The sequence below is a fragment of the Cupressus sempervirens genome, chromosome 5, assembly GCF_028749045.1.
Source record: "Cupressus sempervirens isolate cs-2001-9-10 chromosome 5, ASM2874904v1, whole genome shotgun sequence".
Lineage (NCBI taxonomy): Eukaryota > Viridiplantae > Streptophyta > Pinopsida > Cupressales > Cupressaceae > Cupressus > Cupressus sempervirens.
The window spans coordinates 20,589,507-20,601,485 of NC_143122.1; positions in this window are offsets into that span (position 1 = coordinate 20,589,507).

The following is an 11,979-nucleotide window of genomic DNA, read 5'->3' on the forward strand; positions in this document are numbered from 1 at the left end:
TGTATTTAGTCTCCCAACTCTTGAAGAGACTAAGCTACTAATAGAACAACTGATAGATATAGTGGAAAAGGTTAGTAATGAAGACCTTGACACAAATGCCAAACTTTTAGAATGGTCAGAAGAAGAAGGTACTTGAGAACATATTCTCATTGTACACAAAACTATGCAATCCAACACTCTTTACTCAAGAGACCAAGAGTCATATTTTGAGTCTAGAAAGCCAAATATCTACATCAGGTGCAAGACTACTAACAATTCCAACTCAGAGTAAGAGCATTTTAGGACATTGCTTCAAGGTATTTTTTAGTGACTAATATTCTCAAATTGACTAATTTTAGAATTTTTTAGCTAGTAATTTGGCTAATCATATAAGATTTGATACAACCTAAATTGCCATAGTTTTATAAAATTTAGTTCTAGAATATTTAAAATTGCTCAAAAAATTATTTTATTGAAAACTTTAAACTCAAATATTTGCCACAATATTCATTACATGATTAGATTTGAGTCACCTAAATATAATATATTATTGGAGAAACTAAAATAAACTGACAAAAAATTATCATAATTATTAGTTACTTTAGGGATATATCACCAATATTTAGTTTTCACTATTGATTTAAAGTATATGTAGAGATCCTCATAATATTCCACATGGTAAAAAAAAAATGTTCAATTTTGATTTGTAATATTCAATGGTGACTAATGAACTTCCTATTATTATTGAGATTCATCAATATTTTATACAAAAAAATAAATTTTGAAAATAATCACCAATATTAACCATATTTAGAATAAACAATTGAGATTCTCACCAATACAAATAATTTTATTTTTTAAAAATAATGAAAGATTTGCCAATATTTTATATATTTTTTTGGAGGTGGCTTTCTTAAAGTTTACGCTGCATTGCTTCAAATATAGAGTCAGTTAGTTGTATTTAAAATAGATGGGGCTAACATAAGAGCCAAACTGACAAGCATACAAGAAACCCTCACCCCACACATGGAAATATTGCACAAGGAGCTAGGCTCTACTGATACTCTACTAAAGAAAGACCCCAATCTTCTACTTTAGATGGTCTAGTCCACCTTACTACCAAGCTTGTAATCCAAATCAATTCATTGGTTGTTGCATGTGATAATTGGGATGTTTCCCTCAAGATCATATTAGATGTCCATAAATCCTTCTTGGAAAAACACATAATAAGTGTATAGCCCATTTGACATAAATGTTAAAAAGGGGGAGAAATAAGAAAGGGAGAGTATAGTAGCAGGAAGAGAAATATTTTTGATGAGAATAAGAAAAGAACAAATGGAGAGATATATCATTGGGGAGATATACATTTTGGGGGGAGAAATAAAGAAAAGAAAGAGAAAAATGATAGATATAAGCTAAGGGAGAGCATATCAGATGAAAGAATATTAGTAAAATAGCGCATTGAAGTCAAAGTGTATCAGTAGAGACACATTTACTCAAAGGAGCATAGAATTTTGGTTACAAAATAGACATATCAACTGAGTGGGAGTTATCAAATTTTGAGGTATACAAGTTATTGAAAATTGTTAAGTTTTGTATATAAGAAAAGTCATGGATATGTTATGCTAGAGAAATCAAGGATATTAATGTATATTCAAGTGTTTTTGACACTCATGTCAAATGGGAAGATTGTTGATCTTAGATTGGTTTAGACAAGTAAGTGTCAACAAACTTAAGCCATTTACTTAGTTCATGTTGAACTAGTAATACATGCCAACCACAACATGTAAATATTAGACCATGCCAAGTTACAATGAGTGATGAGTCACTCATGTGCCAACTCACTCAAGTGTCCAACAAATCGACCATGTTGAGTGATTCAAGAGATGAGTAAATAGTGGATGCTGAGCAATGTAGGTTCTGAGTCATAGTATAAAGATCAATGCATGTTGAGCGTTAGATAATTTAGATGTCAAGTAAAATAGTTTAGACATTTTTTTTTGTAATGGCACAAACAACTATGTAAACCATTTTTGAGCTGACTTAAAGGTACATTATGATATTTTGGAGATAAGGACAAATCTCTAATTGAATTCCCTATGCAATTACATATAGCTAGTCAAAAAAAAGGGAAGGATTAAGTGGAAAAATGGATGAATCTCAGCTATAGATTCATACCTAACCCTAAGCCACCAAAGTTTTCTCAAGGAGGATGAAAGCCTAAACTCTCTGTTATGATCATGTAAAGAATTGGAGGAGTGAGGAAGATAGTTAGACCTTTAACAGGGAAAACCTTTCATAGGGTAGCTCATGTTTCATGGTCAAAGCATTTTAACCTTCATTAGATACACTTTATTACTATAGTGGTGAAGATTTGTGGGTGTCATCCCCACCCTAGTTTTAACTTCTCACTTGGAGAGTTTTTGGGTAATCATATATGGTGTTATGTGTGAGAATGCTTATATTATTTATATGTATATGCTTTACACATTATTTCATTTTACTCATTGAGTGCATAAGATGGATATGTGGTGAAAGTTTTATGTGTCCAAGTTTAAGCTACTGATTCACCTCCCCTCCCCACTGCCCCCACCCACCCCCCCCCCCCCCCCCCCCCTAAACTTTACCTTTCCTATTGTAATTCCAACAATGAGAATGTTGAGGCATCATGGGTCATAAAAGGGAACAAGATATAGAGAATTGTCCATATCTCTACAGAGATAAAACATAGGACTCTGCAAATTTTACCATGAAATAGTTAGTATTTTGCTGACTTAAGGCAAAGCTATCTCCAAAATAGAATTAATGTAGCTAAGAGAACACTCTTAGATTTGGAACTAGTAGCAACAAGGTTGGATGATAGGATCATTCATGCCCAACATGATGAATTAATCAAATCAACTACGTTCAAGAGCTTTTTGTATAAGGTAAAACAAAGTGAATTGATGCTGAAAATGAAACTAGGAGAATCAAACAAGTAGAAATTAGAACTGGTTGAGAAGCTATAGGCCTATGATTCTAAGAGTGAAATCATAACTCTAGATAAGGAAAGAGACCTTATGCAAAGGAGTGGTATGCTGTTGGTACTGAGATGGGATTTAGAGTAAGAATTTATGCCTGATCAGATAAGGAGATAGGAGAATGTCATCTCATATGAGGCATTTGGTGCTAATGGACTATAGAGAGGAACATGATTCAACATAGATAACAAATCTATGGAAGTTTGGAGCATGGATTCATCATAAAATAATCTTGAGCTAATGGATGTGTAGAGTATAGAATAGGGTAACATGATTGTATGGACTTTGCAAGGCACCTTAGGTACCAAAATCTCAAATGCCATGAAGCATTTCTCATTCATTGAATGTGGGAAAGGTAGAGGAGATAGAGACCAGGATTTCCAAGTCTATAAATGATTACATTTATGTGAGGAAAATATATGAGGATGAACTTAGGAAAAGCCTTGTCTACAAGGAAAAAATTGAAAGCTTGAGGCTAAGGTCTAAGCACTAGAGGCTGAGGTTGCATCTCTTAGAGAGAAACATGTAAATGTAGAGAAAGTGGCTTTTGTAGAACAAAGCCTAGAATAGAAAGATTAGGAGCAACTAGCTAGGGACTCAAGGCCCCATCACAAAGAAATGGTTTGGAGGTAGAGGATATAGTAGATCTTGTTGGTGTTTTTCAATTATTGAACACAAAAAGCTCAATACTAAGAAAATAATACTCACATATCTAAGGACTAGCTACTTCCCATTAACAATTATGTTTGCATATTATTTAGAACCAACTTCAACAAAACTAGGACCGGTTTTCTACTCTTTAGGCTCTGCAAAACTAAGGTGGGTATACCTAGAGGATGATTCAAATGAATATTGTTGTATGAGAATCCTATTAGTTTCATTCTAATTCGCATCTTCTATCTCTAACATATACATAGTTTATCCACTCCTTGACATTTTCAGATAATATACATCCCTTATAAGAAAATTTGGTCACAATTCTACTTAGATGTGCAAGTATTTCTAGCAATAATAGCTAACTAAAGCTTAAAGGTTACATGTAAACAAGTTTTGACCATCTTTGAAACTCTTCAAATAGTAAAATAAAGTTGATTTTGATTTTAGACTTGGTGCTTATTCATGATCTACCTATCTGCAGACTGGATTAACTAGATTAGTGCCTATTCCATTGGGATTCAAAGTCTACTCCAATTTATAGATCTAAATTGTTGCATTACAAAAAATATCATCCACAATTCTTACTGGATTTCATTCTTACAGACATCCTTTCTATTGCATAGAATTTTTTTGGATTTGATTGTGTTATAATTTTTACATCAATGTTTCGGATCAAACTCTATGATCCATCATCAAGATGAAGAAAGAGAACATGAATTTAAAAAAAATTATATTCTTATTGTGTTACTAATGGTCTCCTTGTAGCATGTGGCAATCGTGGGATGAAGACATGCTCATAACAAACTACTAATCCTTGCTTTGCAAGACATTGTCGAAGGCCATTGTGTGTTTGTCAAAATCATGTGTGTGGAATTATTAGATTAAATAACACTTCATTTGGTTCTTAAAATGAATTTTTATTTTCTATCTGACGTGTCTATAGTGTTTAAATCCTTAAGAGTTGCATTCGATGTATCCTCTCCCCTCGCCATTCATGGATCTTGGGTGTAAGAGAAATCCATGTAACTTCTATAGGAGGCCTGCCTTGGACCAAGATACTTGATATTGGGTATGTCAGGGGACAACCTCAGAGTGGTAATGGGCCAAAAGCCAGGTCAACGTTCCAGCCACTATATAAAAATCGATTATGGTGAAAGTCATGTTGGTGGTATTGCTGAGTGATAGCTCTCCTCCAATACCCTTATGGTGCATCAAACCTTGGTTCTAGGGGCTGGGAGACCTTTTGAGGAAGTTTATCACTCACTTGTTGAATAGAATGCCTTTACTAAAAACCATGTTTTAGTGGCCAAAATCCTTTCTATCCACTGGCTCAAGGGGTCACCCATGCTTGTGAAGACATCCTACATACTCGTAGTCCTTAGTAGAGACAATAGTCCCTTGGGAAGTCATGCCCCTTGAGACGTGGATCTTGGTAGCCCCGAGAAGTGAGTGCACTTTAAGGGGGAGCCTGTGGTGCCAAGGTCCTAAGTTGTCCACTTTGGATAAGCGCAATTGAACTTTGGTTCAAGTAGGAATTCAATGGATACAGTCCTAAAGCCTAGGTTGTGGTGTGATTGCTCACTTTTAACAATAGCTATTCTTGTCTTAATGTGTCTTGTGTGTGTGTAAAACATAATCAAGATAAAAGGCAACATTCAAATTTACACCTTGGAAACTTGCAAAACCTTGTCAAAATATCAAACATTGTCAAAACCTTGTCAAGATTTCATCTATGTTCAAAAAACCTTACGTATACCTCTATCATTAGCATAATCATATTTCTAAATGTCATTTTTGACTTACCTTAGTGGTATATCCACCTCATATTACATTGTTCAAACCCTAGCATCATTTTCACTATCAAACCCTATCAAATTGTCCATCAACCAACTTGTCTTCTTGATCACCTATCCTCATTTTGCATAGCCTAAACATCATTATCAACCCTAGGAAACCATCCCTTGCATAGTCCACTTTGCATACAACTATCTTTAGCATCTTTTTCAAGTCCAAAACATAACTCTAACGTTCATTTTGCATATCATAATCTTCATCTTGCATACCTTCAAAACGACACCTTGCATTTGCACTTGCATAACATCCCTAGGACATTTGAACTTTTCATATCAAAACCCTATGTCATTTAGCATTTCCTCGCATTGTATAACATCCCTAAACACTTAAAAATCTCAAAAACACTCATATCTTGCATACTCACATCTTAATTATCAAGTTTTGACCTCTTTTACCAACTGTAACCCTATTTTACCAACTGCACACTTCATGGGCAAAGTTGGTAGTTTCGAGGTGCACTTGGTAGTTTTAGGGTGCACTTGGTAATTAGGTGTTTCATTCCAAGTTCCAGAACCCTAATTTTCACTTCCACACCTTGCATTACATCCCAAGACCTTAGGAAACACTCAAAATTCGCATTTTAGGCAACCTACAACCCTCTTTTACCAATTGTAACCTTTTTTTATCAACTGTACACTTCAAGTGTGTAGTTGGTAGTTTAGGTGTGCACTTGGGAGGCATAAAGTTCATTTAGGTTTCCCTCCACTGCATCTGCATTCTGAGGTATCATGCTAGCACTCACTAGGACACAACCTTTGGAGTTGTCAAATGTAATAATGGCACCTATAAGGTCTCATCAAGAATCAACCATCAAAATCTTCCAAGGTACATTTGAACACATCAATGTTAATCCCTTGTTTGATGAGATATCACCAATTCCTAAATATCCCAAAAGGACATTAAGACTTGATTTTAGGACTCACATCATTTGGAGCTACATCATTTGGAGAAGAAAGAAGGACATGAGAGCTAAAAATGAAAGAGGGGATTTCTATCATTATGTTTGCTTCTTTTGATAGTCGATACCATTGTCTTCTATGCAGCAATTTATTCTTGAAAAAATAGACTGATATTTTTCCATAAAATGAAAAGCAATTTATTTTTTAGGAGAAATATTCTAGTATTCATACCATGTTATTTGTTTGTGATTCAATGATGGCTTAAGAAGGATTTGGTTCTTTGCCACTTGTAAAGAATGCGACTCCTAGATTTTAGTCATATTATAATGAAGAATATTTATGCTTTCTTGCAGATGACTGCATTCTATTGATTTTTGTCAAACAATTTAAAAGTACCAATAGTGATAGACAAACCTGTATAGTGATTTTTTTAATCTGGTTATTGCGTGAAATTTATCTTGAGGCAAGGGATAAATTATTATTATTTTTTTATTTTATAATGGGAAACAAGAAAGGAAGGCAAAAGCAAATATGCAAGGAAAAGATCTGATGAAGTAGAACAAAGAAATATTTAGAAGACCATGGCATGTTATCATCAAATCAAACAAGGTGAAGGAAATGTTGAAGAAGGCTCAATAGAAGTAGTAGTTCATATGGGAGAGAGGTCAGAAACACTCCCTGCGAAATCTCAAACAATGGATGTTGAAGAAGGTTCAAGATCAATCCCTACAGAGGTTCAAATAACAAAAGTTAGAGAAGGGTAAGAATCTTTCCCTATTGAATCTCAAACAATGGATGTTGGAGATGGCTCAAGATCGGTCCTTGTAGAAATTCTAGTAACAGAAATCAGAGAAGGGTCGAGATCAGGTGTAGGAATTGATATGGATGAACTCTTAAATATTGTCCAATCTATAAAGTATGGTATTTCTCATAAGAATTAAGATCATTTACTTAAAATGGATGTAGATAAATTGAAAAAACTTGTAGCTAGTGTTCAACCATTAAGTTTGTCTAAGAGAAGGTCAATGAAGAAGAAGATAAGAGAAATTATGACTCAATTTGATAACAATGAAACACTTGAACAAGCTCAATTGCTTTCACTTTTTCTTACACAAAAAAAGTTGCAAGAGGCATTGAAATTGTTAGGTGTAAACACAACATCAAAGAAGAGAAGATTTTCTAACATGAAAACTAATTTGATTGAAAATGTTAAACAAGGTTTGAAAAATATAGGAAAACACTCTTGAACTAAAGATAAGTCTATGGCAAGAAAAGTGATGTTGATGTCTGTTGTAAGTAAAAATATGGCTCAAAATAGACAAATATCTTCAATTTCATTTGAAATTTGTTTTAGTAGGAAAACAATGAGACAATATGTTAAGAGAAGATTAATTGTGGATGATAGTACTATGGAGCGCAACTGGGCAATCATGTGTAGAGCACCTCGTTCTGATAGAATTGAAGAGTTATTAAAAAATTTATTCATATCATTTTGGATTGATAATGCTCATCCTTCATCAAATAGTAGAGATGTTATTAGGCATAAGATTGCACTGGTCAATATGAACACCATACAAAACATTGGTTGGACACAACACATCATGAGTTATATGTCTCATTTTGTAATGAACATCCTAATGTAAAAGTTGGGCAAACATTGTTTGAAAAATTGAAGCCATACTTTGTGAGGTCAAACAATATGTTTGAAACTTTTTGTTGTTGTCATCATATTGAGTTTGATCTCCTCTATCAGGTATTTCAAAATTTTATAGAAGACACATATGGTTTTTATGCTGCTCCTCCTAGTAGGAGAAGTGAGTTTATATCATTCATTTTGTGTGACAACATAGATGATCCAACTGGTAAAATAAATTGCATCAAAGGATTATGTGAAACATGTGGTGAATTGGCTTTATTTCCTTTGAAAACTAAAAATATTGAATTGCAAAAGTTACAAGTATGTCAAGAATGAAACAAAGTTGGGGAAAGAAACAAAAAGGCTAGAATATACTGAAGAGGAGTTGCCTATTCTAACATTTATGGATAGATTTAAGAAATTGATTCAACCTTATATTTGTCATGCATTTTTTGCAAAGTGGCAAGCACAACAATTTCAAACTCTGAGAGATAATTTTTCACTTGGAACAATTGTATCAGTTGTTGATTTTGCAAAGAACTATACATTTGTTCATCAGAAAGCAATTCAATCATATTATTACTTTAATAAGCAAGTCACTATTATGGTACATTTTTTTTATAGACATGCACGGTTATATTTGGATGGTGTTCAAAGTACAGTTCAAGCACGAGTAATTATAAAGGAATATCATTTTTATATAACTGATGATAAAGAACATGACATTCACTATGTAGAACATTGCTTCAATACATTCTTTTCTTATTTGAAAGAAAGAAACATAAATGTTGATAAACATTATGTTTGGTATAATGGATGTGCCACACAGTTTAAATCATCTAGACCATTTTATGCATTGTGTAGATATCATCACAACAAGAATATAAAACACATATGGAATTTTTTTGAGAGTGGCCATGGAAAAGGTGAACATGATGGTGTTGGAGCTTGCATCAAACGTGTTTTGTGAAAGTATCAAATGAATTATCAGGGAGTTCATGTAAATGATACACATGATGTTGTTGAATGGTGTAAGACTCATTTTGCATTAGATAAGGTCGAGACATCATCAACAATGAGTCGACATGTACCATATAGAATCTTCTAGGAGATAATAGGTATGGATGTGTACGTCTATTTAACTTTTATGCAATTAAATTATAAAATTTTATTGTTAAAATTTATTTTTGCATTCGTTGAAGTTTAAATTTAATTTTTCTATATTTTCAATTTAATGAACTTTCAAGTGTTAATAGAAAAAACATGCATGGTTGCAAGAGGATAGAAAAGACACGTTTCTTACATTCAGTCATGAGTACAGATAATTGCAATTGGACATTGAAGACAAAAGAATACTCATGTTTTTGTGACAGTTGCATTGATGAAAACTATGAAGAATGCATCAATCAGACACATGGATATACAGGTGCAAGGATTTCGGTACCACTTGATGTTACCGATACATTTGATAAAGAAGATGAAAATTTTGATGATATTCCATTGATTTTTGATGATTATAATCATATCTCTAGATTGGTAAAAGTGGGTGAGTATCATAAAAATTAATCTCAAATTTTTATTTAATTATCAATTTCAACTGTTTTATATATATTGTACACATGCATTCATGTATACTTGTTATGCAGGAGATGTCTTTGCAGTGATTGCTGAGCCTGGAAATCATGAAGGTGTCAGTTATTATTTATTGCGATGTACTGCAGAGAGGACAAAGTTATATGACCCTGAAGAAAGTGATGGAATGTTGTTCCCCATAGGTAAATTATACATATACATGTACATGCACACATATATTTAAATAAATATATATATCTAGGTAACTTCATATCTATCAAATTTTAAAACACTTAAATTTTTGGTACAGGTTCTATTGTGATAGAGGGAACATATTTGAAGCAAGAAAAAATAGTCCAACATGGAATACACTTTGTTGATTATCAACCTAACAAGAAGGTTTTACAATACAACCACCTGGTCGTTGCGACAGGGCTTTGTCTACATTCAGTCAAACTTAAGCGTGTATGTCGCAAGTGGAGACTAGACAGTGAAGATCATGAAAAAATATTGCATGTTATAAGTGTACATCATGGTTGATTAGACCTTTGAGATTTATTTTATAATAATCTGAATATCAACTTTTGTGAAATTGTGTTTTTAATCTGAATATATGAGTCTCAGTTATCATTAGTTTATTTTAAAACTATAATATTAATTGTACTACATGGATGAATTTAATAATTTAACAACTTGATATGAATAGATTGAATTTCTATGGAATTCAATTTTTTCCTCTAATCCCATGAAGGCCAATACTTTTTTATTTGCAGAAGTGCTTCTTGAATAGTCATGGGGGGGAGAGGTTCTGCTTGAAATCACTCTTCTATTGGAAGATTATGCATATACCCTCTTGCTCTTCTGAAAGTTGAAAAGAACATTGAGTCCACCAACTCTGGTTCGACACTATTAAATTGTTTGGATATTGTCTTCCAAATATCCTTCGATGCAAAAGCATCATTCTCATAGTAGAAAAAAGGTGGCCCTTGCATGAACACATTAATTTCCTTTGAACACGATCATAAGTTCTTAATTATCAAATTTAGTTTATTAAAAAATTATATAATTTAATAATTTAAATTCATTTATCAACTTTTTTTCAAAATAGATTGAATTTCATAAGTTAAAATTAAACATGTGTTTTTAAAATTATAAGATAATAAGTTCATAGTTATCATTTAGGTTAGTTTATTAAAAAACTATATATTTTAATGTTACTTTATAACATCTACGGTCATGTACTCTTAAATTTTAAATTAGTTTAAATTAATATGTTTTTTTAATATTATATTTTGTAAAAATTCTCTAAAATAATGTATTGGTTATTGTTAATTGAATTTCATCTTGAATTAAATGTGTTTGTAATTGTAAGATAATAAGTTCTTAATTATCAAATTTAGTTTATTAAAAAGTTATATAATTTAATAATTTAAATTCTTTTATCAACTTTTTTCAAACTAGATTGAATTTCATAAGTGAAAATTAAACATGTGTTTTTAAAATTGTAAAATTATAAGTTCATAGTTATCATTTAGGTTAGTTTATTAACATATTTTTATCCACATAAAACTAATATTTATCTTTAGTAGGTTAGTAATTGATAATTTAAGAAATATGTATCTTTCTAACTTCCTACTAATTGATAATTGATATACATGTACACACGTCTCAAGATCATGTTCTATGGCTATAACACTAAAAAATACACATGTACACATATACATGTCTTAAGAATAAACATCTACAGATCTAATATATCTCTATGTATCTGAAATGAAAACTGTAAATTTTAAATAAATACACGTGTGTAGCAAAATATAAAAAGTCATATATACATACATGTGATGGTATCTAACTACTGAAATACTCAATAATCAAATAAATAGTGAAAGTACATGCATGTCATCAAGGAACTAAAATACACATGTGTACATATGTAAACTGGACCTCCAATATATAAATGCATCAAAAATATATAAATTTGATCTACTACTAGAAGGACCCCTCAAGATGCATATGAACAAAATGACCCTCTGATCAAGTCTCCTATACATCCTCTCATCGAGGTGCATCAACCAAGCCTTGCAAATATAGATACATATATACATACATGTGTTAGAGTTCTATCTTTAGAACGTTTGTGCATCATGTACATGTACATTCAGATTAAATACGAACTTTAAAAAAACTATTTAAAACTCAAGTACCTGAGCACTACCAGGTGCCTCAATAGAATCATCTCTCTCATGTACATGATGCCCTGAACCAATAGTATGTGTAACCATGTGCTCAGTGACCTATGCCTACATAATTTATTACAAGTTAAAGAATAAATTAAATATCTACCTATATACATGAACTA